The 19,141-nt window shown below is 33.7% G+C and overlaps 1 protein-coding gene across 6 annotated transcripts in view; it reads right to left on the reverse strand.

The window, feature by feature from the left end:
* The window catches only part of LOC136828370 (hematopoietic prostaglandin D synthase-like), a 403,954-nt gene that overhangs the window by 115,708 nt on the left and 269,105 nt on the right, over nucleotides 1-19,141 (reverse strand). For 2 of the 6 annotated variants that reach the window (XM_067086330.1, XM_067086326.1), the window contains exon 1: nucleotides 6,020-6,107. The exons of the other annotated variants lie outside the window; for them this stretch is intronic. The gene's annotated coding sequence lies outside the window, so the exon portion shown is untranslated. Of the gene's footprint in view, nucleotides 1-6,019; nucleotides 6,108-19,141 lie in introns of those variants that run through there. 6 annotated transcript variants of the gene reach the window in all.

Below are 19,141 nucleotides of genomic sequence, written 5' to 3' on the forward strand. Positions count from 1 at the left end.
TATATATATATATATATATATATATATATATATATATATATATATATATAGTAAATAACATATATATTATTTTTAATTTCTACAGTATCTTTTTATTTTCGTTCTATTTTTATTTATGTGATGGCCATGTTTTCCCGGACTGATAATGTTTCTACGTAGGAGAAGGGAGGAAACCCTCACCTTTCTTTTTTTTTTTGTGTTATTCTCAAATCTGGGCTACATAAATAAAAACCATAATGCCTGTATTTGAAAAACAAACAAACGGAGGAAAACAGCGAATAAGTAATTGCAAAAAAATACATTATACAAACACACACACATGTATCTATCTATCTATCTATATATATACATACATATACATGAGAGAGAGAGAGAGAGAGAGAGAGAGAGAGAGAGAGAGAGAGAGAGAGAGAGAGAGAGAGAGAGAGAGAGAGAGAGAGAGAGAAATGATGCTAAAGAGGAAAATAGATATGAATAAACCATAAATGAAAAGTACATCCAAATAACTGCAGAGATCTCATAAAAATAAGTTTTCGAATTATAATTAAAAACAAAAAAACAACAACAATGAGTTACAAAAATGAAACACAAAGCTAGAAGAGCGGTTAATAACAGGAAAGGGAAATGGAAAACAGAGAAATAAAGAATAACATTAAAAATAAATCAGCTGACATATCAAAGCAATTGGGGTGGGAGACATTTATACCATAATCAAATAATAAAAATTACAAAAGGAAAATAGCAAACAGAAGCAAAAGTAGAGAAAACGGGCAGATAGAGAGAAAAGAGAATAAAGAAACGGGGACCCAAAAGGAAAAATAATTCGGCAGGCAGGAGTTGGAGGAAAAGAGAGAGAGAGAGAGAGAGAGAGAGAGAGAGAGAGAAACTGAAAAGGAAAGATTAGGTAACATGTGAGGAGGAGGAGGAGGAGGAGGAGGAGGAGGAGGAGGAGGAGGAGGAGGAGGAGGAGGAGGAGGAGGAGGAAGCAGAATAGGGATGAGGCAAATAATGTTATTCTATTATTCCCTTTGAAGGAGGTGGTTGGAGAGGGGGGGGGGTGGGAAGGGGGGGGAGTGGGGACGGGGGAGGGGGAGTGGGGAAGGGGGGGGGGCGCCATACCCTTTCTCATCGTCTTGGCCCCCGGCGATAATAAATCCTTTTCGCTTCCCTTCTAAACAGATATATTCACGAGTACGCTTACTGGTTTGATCATTCTTTCAATAACGGCAAATTACGCAACAGAGAGAGAGAGAGAGAGAGAGAGAGAGAGAGAGAGAGAGAGAAATCTTTTGTACTAAGACACCTCGATCATTTAAGCATGTATGTTATCCGGTCGTTCACTTAGGAAGAATGGTCTACTTTTTTTGACATGGACTTCTTTTGGACACAGGTATAGAGAGAGAGAGAGAGAGAGAGAGAGAGAGAGAGAGAGAGAGAGAGAGAGAGAGAGAGAGAATTTTTAAAAAGATACCTTGGTCACTCACTTAAATACGTATGGTGTCCAGTTACTCTTTTGAAAAGAATAGTCTTTTTTGCGACATACACCTCTACGGGACACACACAGAGAGAGAGAGAGAGAGAGAGAGAGAGAGAGAGAGAGAGAGAGAGAGAGAGAGAGCAAACAAACGGGCACTGCGGTTAAAAATGATCTCTCCATGAATAAAATTTTCAAATGCAACGGTGGAATTCTCTCGAACAATGAAAAATTGCTTCGTAGGCGGAAATGCAGGCGTACGAAGTATGAGTAAGGAAAATAAAGTCCCAAGAGAAATAAAAGGAATAAAGGTGAAGAATGGGAAATGATAAGGGGAACATATGTGTATATGTATATGTTATTATATATATATATATATATATATATATATATATATATATATATATATATATATATATATATAATATATATATATATTATATATATATATATATATAAATATATTATATATATATAATATATATATATATATAATATATATATATATATATATATATATATATATATATATATATATATATATATATATATATATATATATATATATATATATATATATATAAAATGTTTACATAAATACAGACGCAAAACTAGGATGGGTATATGAACCTTGCCACAAAATGTTGCTTTGATGCAACATTATTCATGCATGATTCCACTGAAGGGTAAATGTTACAAAAACATCCAAGATTTTGCAACACTATTGGAAAGCATTTAATTGAAATCCTCGAAAATCCTCGCCCTTCAAAATGGAAGGCACGGCTTCCATTGAAGCAAATCGTCAAATCCACAAAGATATTCCGCAAAATTTAATCACCTGGAGGGAGTGGCCATAGCTCTGACAAAATCCTTTCCTCCAACCTCGCGATACTTTTGTTAAAACTCAGACACGCTGCAGGTGACACAAAATGAGAGGAAAAGGTTAGACACTGAAAGGAAACACATCAGGGAAATTTAATAAAAAAAGAGGAAGACAGGGTGACTATGGAATACAATGAGAGAGGGAACTGTGGAGGAAGAGGAGGAGGAGGAGAAAGAGCAGGAGGTGGAGGAGGAGGAGGAGAAAGAGCAGGAGGAGGAGGAGGAGGAGGAGGAGGAGGAGGAGGAGGAGGAGGAGGAGGAGGAGGAGGAGGAGGAGGAGGAGGAGGAGGAGGAGGAGGAGGAGGAGGAGGAGGAGGGGGAGGAGGAGGAGGAAGATGAGGAGGAGGAGGAGGAGGAGGAGGAGGAGGAGGAGGAGGAGGAAGAGAGGAGAGAGGAGGAGGAGGAGGAGGAGAAAGAGATGAGGAGGAGGAGGAGAAAGAGCAGGAGGAGGAGGAGGAGGAGGAGGAAGAGGAGGAGGCAAATATTATCCAATTATTCTCTATTGTTCTCGAACGCCCTCTCTCATCACCTCGCCCTGAGGCGGTAATAAAGCCTCGTAGCCTCACTCGAAACAGAGATATTCACGGTTACGCAACTCCAGCTGACCATTCGCTTATTCAGAAAAAAGAAAAGCACCTAAGAGGGAGAGAGAAAATGTGATGACGCAAGTGGAAAGTCATTCAACGAAAACAATACGTAGATCCCATAAAATATAGTTTAAATCAGTGAAAGACAACAATGGAGAAAAGCATGAAACGAAAATGAAAATATGAAAAATATACATAAAAGGGATATACAAAGGTGGCCAACTAACTCGTGCACAAAAAGGAAAACAATGCATGAAAAATGAGAGAGAGAGAGAGAGAGAGAGAGAGAGAGAGAGAGAGAGAGAGAGAGAGAGAGAGAGAGAGTCTAGAAACTATATCTGGTACAAAATCGCGTGTAATTATCCATTATTTTCTCAAACGGCCAGGTCCAATGTATACATACATACATATATATATATGTATGTATGTGTATATATATACACATATATTTATATAATATATATATATATATATATATATATATATATATATATATATATAGAGAGAGAGAGAGAGAGAGAGAGAGAGAGAGAGAGAGAGAGAGAGAATAGGGCAAAATGCCTCATCCTGCCATGAAGCCAACTGTTCAGGAGGATTATAAAGGCATTAACATCCATCCCCACCAGCCCAGAGTGACAATGAAATTAACCCTACATAAAGCGGGGGCCAGACGCCCCGTGGCCTTCGTAATAAAGCACCTTCGAGGAGGGACACCAGGACACACCAATATATTGAGCTTGAGGTCCACCTCACCCTTCCTGGTGCTTGAATCAACTCATTTATTTTTATCAAGTGGAAAAACAAACAAACGAACGAACTGAATCATGTGATGACCAAAGTGGAAATTCATTCGGCAAAAACAATAATGTAGATTACATAGAACATGCTTTAAATATGTTACAGACAGTCATCTAGAAAAGTTAAATGGAAAATACGAACAGAAAAATGTTAAATATGGTGGAAAAGGGTTCACAAAGGTTACTAATTAACTCATGTACGCATACAGGAAAACAAACCATGAAAGGGGAGAGAGAGAGAGAGAGAGAGAGAGAGAGAGAGAGAGAGAGAGAGAGAGAGAGAGGTTCGAAGTAGCAGAGGAGGGGTTCAATAACGACACCATAAAAAAAGGAAGAGAGAGAGAAAGAGAGAGAGGTTCGAAGTAGAAGAGGAGGGGTTCCATAATGACACCATAAAAAAATGAGAGAGAGAGAGAGAGAGAGAGAGAGAGAGAGAGAGAGAGAGAGAGGGGAGGGGGTTTCATAATGGCACCTCCATAAAAAGTAGAGAGAGAGAGAGAGAGAGAGAGAGAGAGAGAGAGAGAGAGAGAGAGAGAGAGAGTTCGAAGTAGCAGAGGAGGGTTCCATAATGACACCATAAAAAAAGAGAGAGAGAGAGAGAGAGAGAAAGGCGGGGAGGGGTTTCGTAATGGCACCTCCATAAAAAAAGGACAGAGAGAGAGAGAGAGAGAGAGAGAGAGAGAGAGAGAGAGAGAGAGAGAGAGAGAGAGAGAGAGAGAGAGAGAGAGAGAGAGGTTCGAAGTAGCAGAGGAGGGGTTCAATAACGACACCATAAAAAAGGAGAGAGAGAGAGAGAGAGAGGTTCGAAGTAGCAGAGGAGGGGTTCCATAATGAACCATAAAAAAAACAGGAGAGAGAGAGAGAGAGAGAGAGAGAGAGAGAGAGAGAGAGAGAGAGAGAGAGAGAGAGGTCCGAAGTAGCAGAGGAGGGGTTCAATAACGACACCATAAAAAAAGGAGGAGAGAGAGAGAGAGAGAGAGGTTGGAAGTAGCAGAGGAGGGGTTCCATAATGACACCATAAAAAAAACAGGGAGAGAGAGAGAGAGAGAGAGAGAGAGAGAGAGAGAGAGAGGGTGTGGGGGGGGCGGTCTTGCAACCTAAGCGTAGCCCCATATCCTTATCGTGGGCCTGAAACCAATCAATATCTGTGCCACGGGCAGAAAGAAACCAGCCAAGGTATCTTTTATCACGGCGGAGAAACCGCACGGTGTTACCATCTGATTAGAGGCAGAAACCTAAGGAATATTAGCTAATCATGTAAAAATACAGAGACGCCATAAGAACATGTTTTAAATCATGAGGGGACCATAATGCAGACACCAGTGATTATGTTATTATTAGGTATTATATAATGCAAAAAAAAACTAGAAAATTATACGGAAATTAATGAAATAAAATAAATCAATATAATCTTTATTATTATTATTATTATTATTATTATTATTATTATTATTATTATTTTACCACGCACTCGACATTAGAACATCAGTTGTACAGACGACAGAAAACAGAATAATCTGGCAACACAGCGATAGCAAAGCATCTGTTTGAGAGTAACACACATACATACTGTACGTACATTCATATATATATATATATATATGTATATACAGTATATCTATATATACATATATGTATATGTATAAATATATATACAGAATATACATAAAATTTATATATATTTTACTGTGTTCAATCTCTCAAACTCCCCTAACAGACACTTAATCAAGGCAATCTTCCCGGGGAGGGCGAAAATAATAAAAATGGAACCTGTATGCAATAGAGAGAGAAAGAAAAAAATCCCATTTGGCAGACTCTTAAAACCTCCATCTCTCTCAAAATCGGCCTATCCAGCATAAAATTTGGAACAAACTCATAGAAACACACGGATATATACTGCTGCGTCAAATGATATATATATATATATATATATATATATATATATATATATATATATATATATATATATGTATATAAACATACATACAAACACAAACACACACACATATACATATATATACACATGACTGTTATACAACCGCAAATTGTTGACAACATAACAATCAAGAAAAAATTGACCATCAACCGAATTTCGAAATAAGTCATAACTAAATCATACGCATCTCAGTACTAACAAGGATATTAATTTTGCGCTGCTGACACATAACCTGGGAAGCAATTACACGTCGTATTATCCACGGAATACCAAATAAACCTCATAATTTCGCCAGGGTGATCAATACACGTCAGGAGAAGACAAAACAAGTCGTTCCACTCACCGGTTACGTTTCCACAGCGGGCGAGGGAGGTACGGAGCTTCCACACCCGCGATCCGACAGCGACCACTTCTGAACGCCAACTGAACTCGGTCAGAGGCACAAACTTCGTCGAGGCGAGAGGGAGAGAGCGAGAGAGGGCGAGGGACGAGGCACCACCACCACCAGCTGTGGTGGCTTTTCTCATCTAGAATTCCCACCCTTGTCAATTCAAAAAGTATATGGAGACGGACATGCATGATACATACATGCAAGGTTACGCGATCTTTGACGATGAGATATTGCTTCATATGCGCGCGCACACACACACACACATTTTATATATATATATATATATATATATATATATATATATATATATATATATATATATATATATGTATATATATAAAATATATATATATATATATATATATATATATATATATATATATATATATATATATATATATATATATATATATAGTAAGTATATATAATTATATATTTTATATATATATATATATATAATTATATATTTTATATATATATATATATATATATATATATATATATATATATATATATATATTTATTCATCAATTTATTTATCATCAGTGTAGAAGAACATATGGTGTTTACTTCTTTAAGGGACTTCTCTAATTGTTGTGTATCTTTTCTTATCTTTAATACTAAAACAACGAACAAAAAGACGAAATTTTTTGACTTGTTATTCTAATTATTCTCTTCTGCAGACAGCTACTGCTGGCACTGACTCATAACTATACTATAATCGAAGCAACAACAGTTCTACGATGGAACTACATTCTAGTGAACAGGCGAGTACATTAAAAAATTAAACACTTAAAAGCCAGAAATTGAGTACAAGTGAAAATTAACAAAGAAATTGTAGCTGCTACTGCGGTAAGAAAAAGCACTAGCCACAGGGCCATCCAACTAATCAAGGACCGGCGTGGTTTGCAAATATAAGAGTACGACAAACGCAAGCAAACCTCTTGATGTCAGTTATGTTGGGTACACGAAGAGGACCCTGAAGCCACTACTTCAATCCCATAGCAATAATGGGACCACATGGCAGAATTCTTAACAAGTGCAAGACGCCGTAGGGGGGTAGCGCCGTCAGTGCACCTCACTTAAGGCTCTTTGCAGGGTCGCTTCGGCCCCTTGCTGCAACCACTTTCAATCGTTTTTCTGTACCTCTGTTCATATTCTCTTTCTGCCACCTGACTTACCACCCTCTTCTAACGATTGTTTCACAGTGCAACTACGAGGTTTTCCTCCTGTTACACCTTTCAAACCTTCTTACTGTCAATTTCCCTTTCAGCGCTGAATGACCTTACAGGTCCCAGCGCTTGGCCATTGGCCTAAATTCTATGATCCAATCCAATCCAAGTGCAAGACAAGAAGTCGCCTCTAAATGGCCTTGCCAGACACAGTTGTTCATCTGGGGAGTGGCTGTGAGAGTGGCTTGTGGTTGCTGAAGTGTTGAGCATTGCACTGCAGCAGCCATCATTAACATCCAGATGTGACATTTCTTCGTTAATTTTCGCTTTTACCCAGATTCTTTTTTTCAGTCCTTAATACTTCAACATAAGTGCCTCTATACTCGGGTGTAGATCCACTGTAGAGCTAGCGTGGCCGTGATGATAAGGGACCCTTGAGTTAATGGCTGACACAAGATAATAAATGGAACACCACTTGTACATTAAAACATTTTCAATCAGTAATGAAATTAGTTTTGGAGTGAATTCTAACTTCATCATTAGGGCTGATCAAAATTAATGGAAAGAAAAATCCATATAAATTGTTTCGAATACCGGAATGCAAGAACAATACATTACACTTCTACCACACACACACAAAACAGTAAAAAATGCGCCGAAGTTTCTTCGGCGCAATCGAGTTTCCTATACATCGTATAATGCTTATGAAACTCTCAGCCACGGCCCATGAAACTGTCAGCCGCGGCCCATGAAACGTTCTGCCACGGACCATGAAACTTTCAGCCACAGCCAGGTGGTGGACTGTGTTGTTGGCACCAATAGCGGTGCCAAACGCACGATCATGGCTAACGTTAACCTTATGTCAAATAAAAACTACTGAGGCTAGAGGGCTGCAATTTGGTATGTTTGATGATTGGAGGGTGGATGACCAACATATCAATTTGCAGCCCTCTAGCCTCAGTAGTTTTAAAAACCTGAGGGCGGACAGAAAAAGTGCGGACGGACAAGCAAATAGCCATCTCAATAGTTTTCTTTTCAAGAAAACTAAAACGGGACCTATTATGTACAAACGAAAAGAGAGTTACAGAAATTCTATGAAAGTACAGAAGGTGGTAGGGAGTTCCAGACTCTACAAGACAGCAGAAGGGAGACGGGCAAAAACATGTTGAGACCACAACCTACACGAAAGCTACAAAACAAGTGGGTCTGCTCCTCACTCTTATCCTCTAAAGACCCTTCATTTCCACTCCCTCACTCAGCTGGGTCAACCGAGTTCAGTCTACCCAACATAATGCCCAATCTAAAAACTGCTGTGATACCTCAAGACCACATATGTGCGCGCAGGACCACATATGCGCGCGCAGACGCACAAAAACACGTTTTCTCAGGATGGCCTCGTAAACTTGATCTTTCCCGGAGATGTTACTACTTAGTATTAGACTCCAAGTGGCGCAAGACACGAGTGGCCTGAATATTGATATTCTCCTAAGAATACAAGGAATGCTCGAAGAATATTTTATGAGTGTGACGTTCTCTCGGAGGCAGGGAATTGAGAAAGGTTTTATCTTCACCGGTCTATGCTTAAACAAAAATGGACACGCGTATAGAAATATAAATGCATACATTATATATTATATACATAACGTGACCTAGAGACTCTCTCTCTCTCTCTCTCTCTCTCTCTCTCTCTCTCTCTCTCTATATATATATATATATATATATATATATATATATATATATATATATATATATATATATATATGTATATATATGAAATTTTATCTCACCGTGATTTATATACAATCATGAAGCTACAAATGTCGTTTAATATCCAATTTACGCTACTTCTGGAATATCCCCGCTGAGGAATTATACATTATATGTATATATATATATATATATATATATATATATATATATATATATATATATATATATATATATTTTTATACATATACTTTACATATATATATGTGCGTATGTGTACGTATACATAAAAGCACAACATAAGCTGGAATGTCATAGTACTAAAATGCAACAAAACCTCAAGCCACAGTTACCAACCACTATTTGAGACGGATTTGGACACGGCGTATATCATAGCATCCATTACAATTCATCTTACTGTGAGATGCCACTTGCCCGTCACACTACCCAGCGTCCCAAGTCTTCCCTGGGCCCAGCTGTTACACGGTGGAACAGTCTCCCTGCCAAGTGTTATTGTGGATGCTGATGCCCAGACGTTTGTGACGTTGTGGTGCTGATTTTCCTTTTCCCTCTTTATAAATATTTGTGTGAGTTTCTTTTGCAGATCTGTCCAGATTTTTTCTCTTATCCGTACCACCACTTTCTTTTTACATAAGAGCATTCAGCTCGCTGGATGTTTGTTTTGGATCTTTAGCCTCTTCCATGTGAATGGGTGTCGATTTGAATAACAACAACAACAACAGCAATAATAATAATAATAATAATAATAATAATAATAATAATAATAATAATAATAATAATGGAGAAACAAATCCATAATTAGGTGTGGGTACATATATTTGTTTCTCCATTTCAAGACTCATGCTACTATGAATATTTTTTAATAATAATAATAAATTTGACTTCATCATCAAGCAAATGCTTTTTGCTTTCTCTCTCTCTCTCTCTCTCTCTCTCTCTCTCTCTCTCTCTCTCTCTCTCTCTCTCTCCTCTAAAAAGGTTCATGTGTCCAACGACTTCCCATTGAAATGAGACGAAATTTCAAGGAGAGAGAAATAACAATGAATTTTAATCACTCCCAATCTTTCCCTATTTTTTAAAACGACTTAAGAGGTTCCCCTTCCTTATATAAATACGCACTCCCGATATAAATGAAGATTAATATATATCTCGGAATGATTACTTCTCTCAGTAATTCTGTTTCTACATATCGAATAATGCTGTTTCCTATTCTGAAGAGGATTTTCTTTTACTATAAACATAAATATAAACACACACACACACACACACACACACACACACACACACACACATATATATATATATATATATATATATATATATATATATATATATATATTATTTATATATCTATAGCGTGTGTATTATTTTTCAACAATACGACGTTCAACATAATTCAGGATGGCTTAGAGAAAAAATATAACACAACGGTAAATTTTACATTCATATTTACCAAGTTGAATCGCGTGACGTCATTGTTGACATCAAACAAATCATAGTGATAATACAACAATAAAAAAGCTCTGTTAACCACTAAACATTTTATGTATATATATATATATATATATATATATATGTATGTATGTATATGTATATATATATATACGTACACACACATATACAGTATATATATACACACATCTACATATAGTTTATGTATTATTTTTTAATATTTCGACGTTTAACCTAACAAGGGTTGGTACCAAAGGCAAAAAAAAAAAAAAAAAACACACACACAACATTCATTTTTACATTCATGTGTGATGTCACTGTTGACATTACCCAAAGCCTAATGCCAGCATTTCAAAAGCAAAAAGATCTGTTTACCACTGAACAGATTATGCATCTGTAAACAAATATTTGAAAAAAAACACAGACCTTGAAGAACGGTAACAGTGACTCAGAAGTAGAGTTTTTTCCCCCAATATCTAGAAAGGCCCAACATCCCGTCTCTTACGGGAAAGCACACGAGTGAGCGCATACAAAACGGGAGTTCCCAGAAAACAGGATGCACCCATTAGGATGGGCTGTTCGTGTTGCACGCAATAGGATTCGATGGGACTTACTGCGGGATGCGCCGTTATTGCTTGACCAGATGACCTACTTATTCTCAGGGTCGTGTTCGGTAAAAACAAGTAAAAAATGCGCCGAAGTTTCCTTGGCGCCATCGAGGTTTCTGTACAGCGTATAATCAAGGTCACCGAAAATAGATCTATCTTTCGTTGGTCTCGGTAGAATGCTGTACGAACCACGGCCCATGAAACTTTAACCAGAGCCCGGTGGTGTCCTATCCTATAACGTTGCCAGAGGCACGATGATGGATAACTTTAACCTTAAATAAAATAAAAAATAATTAGGCTAGAGGGCTGCAATATGGTACGTTTAATGATTAGAGGGTGGATGATCAACATACCAATATGCAGCCCTCTAGCCCCAGTAGTTTTTAAGATCTGAGGGCGGACAGAAAAGTGCCGACAGAATATAAGTGCCGACGGACAGACAAAGCCGGCAGAATAATTTTTTTTTAAAGAAAACTAAAAACCGCTAAACAGAAGTGTCAGGTTTTGTTAAAATGGACTTGTTAGTAAACTGGTTTGGTAATATGGGGAGTGTCTATATTTCAGTATTTAGTGATAAAATTGACTATAATTAAATCATCTGTGTTTAGTCAAAACAAAACTTTTGATAAAGGAGTAAAAAGTGAAATATTATTCCATAAAAGCCAGTTTAGAAAAATCAGCAAGTCAGTGTTCAGTAAAAGCACGACTGACAACTTGTAAGTAAGCAAGCAAAAGCTCTGAGTAAGGTGTTAAGTGCTCATTTGATATAACTTAATTAAAATGCGAAGGACGAGTGGGCAAATCACTCCAACGAGCTCCTCGATCTCTCTTGTGAAATAGCATAACTTATCCTCCAAGGTGTTAAAAGTGCTATTCCTGGTATAAGATTCATCCACACATCCATACAATTTGAATTCACAACGAAAATACTTCATAAGCATTACCAATAAAATGAACTTAAACGATAACAACCGACTCCATATCGTGCATTAATTACAAGCCAGCTCAGTGTCAGCGTAGCGTTATTACGGTATCACCAAACCATTACATTATCGCCCGAGCAATATTGCTGCGGTATTAATTTCCGATGTGAGACGGCATTAAGAAGTCAAGAGGTTCGGTAAATGAAGACAAGGGACTTTTATGGATTTTATGTTACGGGTAAACACAGCTATTCGTGACGTGAAGTCGATTGCATTAACATATGTGGCACATACGCGAAGCATGATCTAGACATTATTATAGCTGATGCTTCTTATTTTAGCATTATTTCTGGCATTACAATTGCTATGACCACTATTACTACTACTACTACTACTATTACTACTACTACTTCTAGTAGTATCTCCCAAGACAACATATGGATCTAGGATCTATATCCGATATATTGGAGAAGCCCAAGTATATAGGCTACCAAGCTTTGATGATGTGACTCTATGAATATCTAACATAAATTATAGCTCTTCATCAAAAGATATAGATGTAATGATAGTCCTTCATCAAAAGGAATAGATGTAATCTATAAAACATCCAACATCACACACAAACAAAATATAAACGAATACAGGTAAGGCCACTTCTAATACCTTCAAGTTAATGAAATAATTCAATGATGAAGTATATAAAAAATACTTTGAAATGGATTTGAAAATATTCATTACCGAAAATATATAAAAAAATACTTTGAAATGGACTTGAAATTATTCAGTAATGGAAATATATAAATAAATTCTTTGAAATGGATTTGAAATTATTCAATAATGAAAATATATAAAAAAATACTTTGAAATGGATTTGAAATTATTCAATAATGAAAATATGTAAAAAAATACTTTGAAATGGATTTGAAATGATTGAATAATGAAAATATAAAAAAATACTTTGAAATGGATTTGAAATGGTTAAATAATGAAAATATATAAAAAAATACTTTGAAAGATTTGAAATTATTCAAGAATAAAAATATATAAAAAATACGTTGAAATGGATTTGAAATTATTCAATAATGAAAATATATAAAAAATACTTTGAAATGGATTTGAAATTATTCAGTAATGAAAATATATAAAAAAATACTTTGAAATGGATTTGAAATTACTCAATACTGAAAATATATAAAAAACTTTTAAATGGATTTGAAATTATTCTGTAATGGAAGTATATAAAACATACTTTGAAATGGATTTGAAATTATTCAATAATGGAAATATGTAAAAAAATACTTTTGAAATGGATTTGAAATGACTCAATATTGAAAATATATAAAAAACTTTGAAATGGATTTGAAATTATTCTATAATGAAAATATATAAAAACATACTTTGAAATGGATTTGAAATTATTCAATAATGAAAATATATAAAAAATACTTTGAAATGAATTTGAAATTATTCAATAATGAAAAATTTATATAAAAATACTTTGAACTAGACATATTAAGAAATTATATCGTAAAGTTTAGAAGTCAAATTTTCAAGGACCAAAAATATACAAGCGAAGTGTCTGGAATTCTATGGCAATAACAACCCTACAGGGATCTTAGAATAACTATTTACATTAATTAATCTTTGATTAGGTATTTCCTCCTACTCATTTTAAGTATTTTGAATAAAAATACCTACCCATATCATAAAAGAGAGGACAATGTTCTGTGACTTCGCACAATCCCTGTCTTACAAGATAATGAAAAGTATTGACAAATCTTTCAGGGCGCCATATTTTAATCTTTTCCTTAACAAAACAAAAATCGAACCATTACCGAATTTTAAATTACATATGAATGAATTAAGCTGCATTACCAGCAGCCTATTAATTACACAGATGGACATAGAAATTCGATACAAAATTTTAAATATGGAATAAAAAAAATGTTGGGAAAGATTGCTAAGTTGTTACAAAAACCATTAAAAGGCTGATTGACAGAGGTATGAACCGCGAGAATGAATGGTCGATAAAAACGTAGGAGCCACGGATCGTGAAATTGCGGGGAAAGGAGCATGAGCCAGGCACTGCCGAATAACAGATGGAAAGACGCCAAATCGAAGGACAGAGGAAAGACGCAAGCTGAGAGGATTATCGAAGGATTGAAGGAGAAATGCAAGAATCAAGGATAAACGAAGAATTATTGGATTTGAAATTATTCAGTAATGAAAATATATAAAAAAATACTTTGAAATGGATTTGAAATTACTCAATATTGAAAATATATAAAAAACTTTTAAATGGATTTGAAATTATTCTGTAATGGAAGTATATAAAAACATACTTTGAAATGGATTTGAAATTATTCAATAATGGAAATATGTAAAAAAATACTTTGAAATGGATTTGAAATGACTCAATATTGAAAATATATAAAAACTTTGAAATGGATTTGAAATTATTCTATAATGAAAATATATAAAAACATACTTTGAAATGGATTTGAAATTATTCAATAATGAAAATATATAAAAATACTTTGAAATGAATTTGAAATTATTCAATAATGAAAAATTTATATAAAAATACTTTGAACTAGACATATTAAGAAATTATATCGTAAAGTTTAGAAGTCAAATTTTCAAGGACCAAAAATATACAAGCGAAGTGTCTGGAATTCTATGGCAATAACAACCCTACAGGGATCTTAGAATAACTATTTACATTAATTAATCTTTGATTAGGTATTTCCTCCTACTCATTTTAAGTATTTTGAATAAAAATACCTACCAATATCGCAAAAAGAGAGACAATGTTCTGTGACTTCGCACAATCCCTGTCTTACAAGATAATGAAAAGTACTGAAAAATCTTTCAGGGCGCCATATTTTAATCTTTTCCTTAACAAAAACAAAAATCAAACCATTACAGAATTTTAAATCACACATGAATGAATTAAGCTGCATTACCAGCAGCCTATTAATTACACAGATGGACATAGAAATTCGATACAAAACTTAAAAAATGGAATAAAAGAAAATTTGGGAAAGATTGCTAAGTTGTTACAAAAACCATTACAAGGCTGATTGAAAGAGGTATGAACCGCGAGAATGAATGGTCGATAAAAACGTACGAGCCACGGATCGTGAAATTGCAGGAAAAGGCGCATGAGCCAAGCACTGCCGAGTAACAGATGGAAAGACGCCAAATCGAAGGACAGAGGAAAGACGCAAGCTGAGAGGATTATCGAAGGATTGAAGGAGAAATGCAAGAATCAAGGATAAACGAAGAATTATTGGATTTGAAATTATTCAGTAATGAAAATATATAAAAAAATACTTTGAAATGGATTTGAAATTACTCAATATTGAAAATAAATAAAAAACTTTTAAATGGATTTGAAATTATTCTGTAATGGAAGTATATAAAAACATACTTTGAAATGGATTTGAAATTATTCAATAATGGAAATATGTAAAAAAATACTTTGAAATGGATTTGAAATGACTCAATATTGAAAATATATAAAAAACTTTGAAATGGATTTGAAATTATTCTATAATGAAAATATATAAAAACATACTTTGAAATGGATTTGAAATTATTCAATAATGAAAATATATAAAAATACTTTGAAATGAATTTGAAATTATTCAATAATGAAAAATTTATATAAAAATACTTTGAACTAGACATATTAAGAAATTATATCGTAAAGTTTAAAGTCAAATTTTCAAGGACCAAAAATATACAAGCGAAATGTCTGGAATTCTATGGCAATAACAACCCTACGGGGATCTTAGAATAACTATTTACATTAATTAATCTTTGATTAGGTATTTCCTCCTACTCATTTTAAGTATTTTGAATAAAAATACCTACCCAATATCGCAAAAGAGAACAATGTTCTGTGACTTCGCACAATCCCTGTCTTACAAGATAATGAAAAGTACTGAAAAATCTTTCAGGGCGCCATATTTTAATCTTTTCCTAACAAAACAAAAATCAAACCATTACAGAATTTTAAATCACACATGAATGAATTAAGCTGCATTACCAGCAGCCTATTAATTACACAGATGGACATAGAAATTCGATACAAAACTTAAAAAATGGAATAAAAGAAAATTTGGGAAAGATTGCTATTGTTACAAAACCATTACAAGGCTGATTGAAAGAGGTATGAACCGCGAGAATGAATGGTCGATAAAAACGTACGAGCCACGGATCGTGAAATTGCAGGAAAAGGCGCATGAGCCAAACTATAACAGATGGAAAGACGCCAAATCGAAGGACAGAGGAAAGACGCAAGCTGAGAGGATTATCGAAGGATTGAAGGAGAAATGCAAGAATCAAGGATAAACGAAGAATTATTGATTTGAAATTATTCAGTAATGAAAATATATAAAAAATACTTTGAAATGGATTTGAAATTACTCAATATTGAAAATATATAAAAAACTTTTAAATGGATTTGAAATTATTCTGTAATGGAAGTATATAAAAACATACTTTGAAATGGATTTGAAATTATTCAATAATGGAAATATGTAAAAAAATACTTTGAAATGGATTTGAAATGACTCAATATTGAAAATATATAAAAAACTTTGAAATGGATTTGAAATTATTCTATAATGAAAATATATAAAAACATACTTTGAAATGGATTTGAAATTATTCAATAATGAAAATATATAAAAAATACTTTGAAATGAATTTGAAATTATTCAATAATGAAAAAATTTATATAAAAATACTTTGAACTAGACATATTAAGAAATTATATCGTAAAGTTTAGAAGTCAAATTTTCAAGGACCAAAAATATACAAGCGAAGTGTCTGGAATTCTATGGCAATAACAACCCTACGGGATCTTAGAATAACTATTTACATTAATTAATCTTTGATTAGGTATTTCCTCCTACTCATTTTAAGTATTTTGAATAAAAATACCTACCCAATATCGCAAAAGAGAGGACAATGTTCTGTGACTTCGCACAATCCCTGTCTTACAAGATAATGAAAAGTACTGAAAAATCTTTCAGGGCGCCATATTTTAATCTTTTCCTTAACAAAAACAAAAATCAAACCATTACAGAATTTTAAATCACACATGAATGAATTAAGCTGCATTACCAGCAGCCTATTAATTACACAGATGGACATAGAAATTCGATACAAAACTTAAAAATGGAATAAAAGAAAATTTGGGAAAGATTGCTAAGTTGTTAAAAAAACCATTACAAGGCTGATTGAAAGAGGTATGAACCGCGAGAATGAATGGTCGATAAAACGTACGAGCCACGGATCGTGAAATTGCAGGAAAAGGCGCATGAGCCAAGCACTGCCGAGTAACAGATGGAAAGACGCCAAATCGAAGGACAGAGGAAAGACGCAAGCTGAGAGGATTATCGAAGGATTGAAGGAGAAATGGATAAACGAAGAATTATTGGATTTGAAATTATTCAGTAATGAAAATATATAAAAATACTTTGAAATGGATTTGAAATTACTCAATATTGAAAATATATAAAAACTTTTAAATGGATTTGAAATTATTCTGTAATGGAAGTATATAAAAACATACTTTGAAATGGATTTGAAATTATTCAATAATGGAAATATGTAAAAAATACTTTGAAATGGATTTGAAATGACTCAATATTGAAAATATATAAAAACTTTGAAATGGATTTGAAATTATTCTATAATGAAAATATATAAAAACATACTTTGAAATGGATTTGAAATTATTCAATAATGAAAATATATAAAAAATACTTTGAAATGAATTTGAAATTATTCAATAATGAAAAAATTTATATAAAAATACTTTGAACTAGACATATTAAGAAATTATATCGTAAAGTTTAGAAGTCAAATTTTCAAGGACCAAAAATATACAAGCGAAGTGTCTGGAATTCTATGGCAATAACAACCCTACGGGGATCTTAGAATAACTATTTACATTAATTAATCTTTGATTAGGTATTTCCTCTACTCATTTTAAGTATTTTGAATAAAAAATACCTACCCAATATCGCAAAAGAGAGGACAATGTTCTGTGACTTCGCACAATCCCTGTCTTACAAGATAATGAAAAGTACTGAAAAATCTTTCAGGGCGCCATATTTTAATCTTTTCCTTAACAAAACAAAAATCAAACCATTACAGAATTTTAAATCACACATGAATGAATTAAGCTGCATTACCAGCAGCCTATTAATTACACAGATGGACATAGAAATTCGATACAAAACTTAAAAATGGAATAAAAGAAAATTTGGGAAAGATTGCTAAGTTGTTACAAAACCATTACAAGGCTGATTGAAAGAGGTATGAACCGCGAGAATGAATGGTCGATAAAAACGTACGAGCCACGGATCGTGAAATTGCAGGAAAAGGCGCATGAGCCAAGCACTGCCGAGTAACAGATGGAAAGACGCCAAATCGAAGGACAGAGGAAAGACGCAAGCTGAGAGGATTATCGAAGGATTGAAGGAGAAATGCAAGAATCAAGGATAAACGAAGAATTATTGGATTTGAAATTATTCAGTAATGAAAATATATAAAAAAATACTTTGAAATGGATTTGAAATTACTCAATATTGAAAATATATAAAAAACTTTTAAATGGATTTGAAATTATTCTGTAATGGAAGTATATAAAACATACTTTGAAATGGATTTGAAATTATTCAATAATGGAAATATGTAAAAAATACTTTGAAATGGATTTGAAATGACTCAATATTGAAAATATATAAAAAACTTTGAAATGGATTTGAAATTATTCTATAATGAAAATATATAAAAACATACTTTGAAATGGATTTGAAATTATTCAATAATGAAAATATATAAAAAATACTTTGAAATGAATTTGAAATTATTCAATAATGAAAAAATTTATATAAAAATACTTTGAACTAGACATATTAAGAAATTATATCGTAAAGTTTAGAAGTCAAATTTTCAAGGACCAAAAATATACAAGCGAAGTGTCTGGAATTCTATGGCAATAACAACCCTACGGGGATCTTAGAATAACTATTTACATTAATTAATCTTTGATTAGGTATTTCCTCCTACTCATTTTAAGTATTTTGAATAAAAAATACCTACCCAATATCGCAAAAGAGAGGACAATGTTCTGTGACTTCGCACAATCCCTGTCTTACAAGATAATGA

Source organism: Macrobrachium rosenbergii, chromosome 42 (assembly GCF_040412425.1).
Source record: "Macrobrachium rosenbergii isolate ZJJX-2024 chromosome 42, ASM4041242v1, whole genome shotgun sequence".
In the NCBI taxonomy this organism is placed as follows: Eukaryota; Metazoa; Arthropoda; class Malacostraca; order Decapoda; family Palaemonidae; genus Macrobrachium; species Macrobrachium rosenbergii.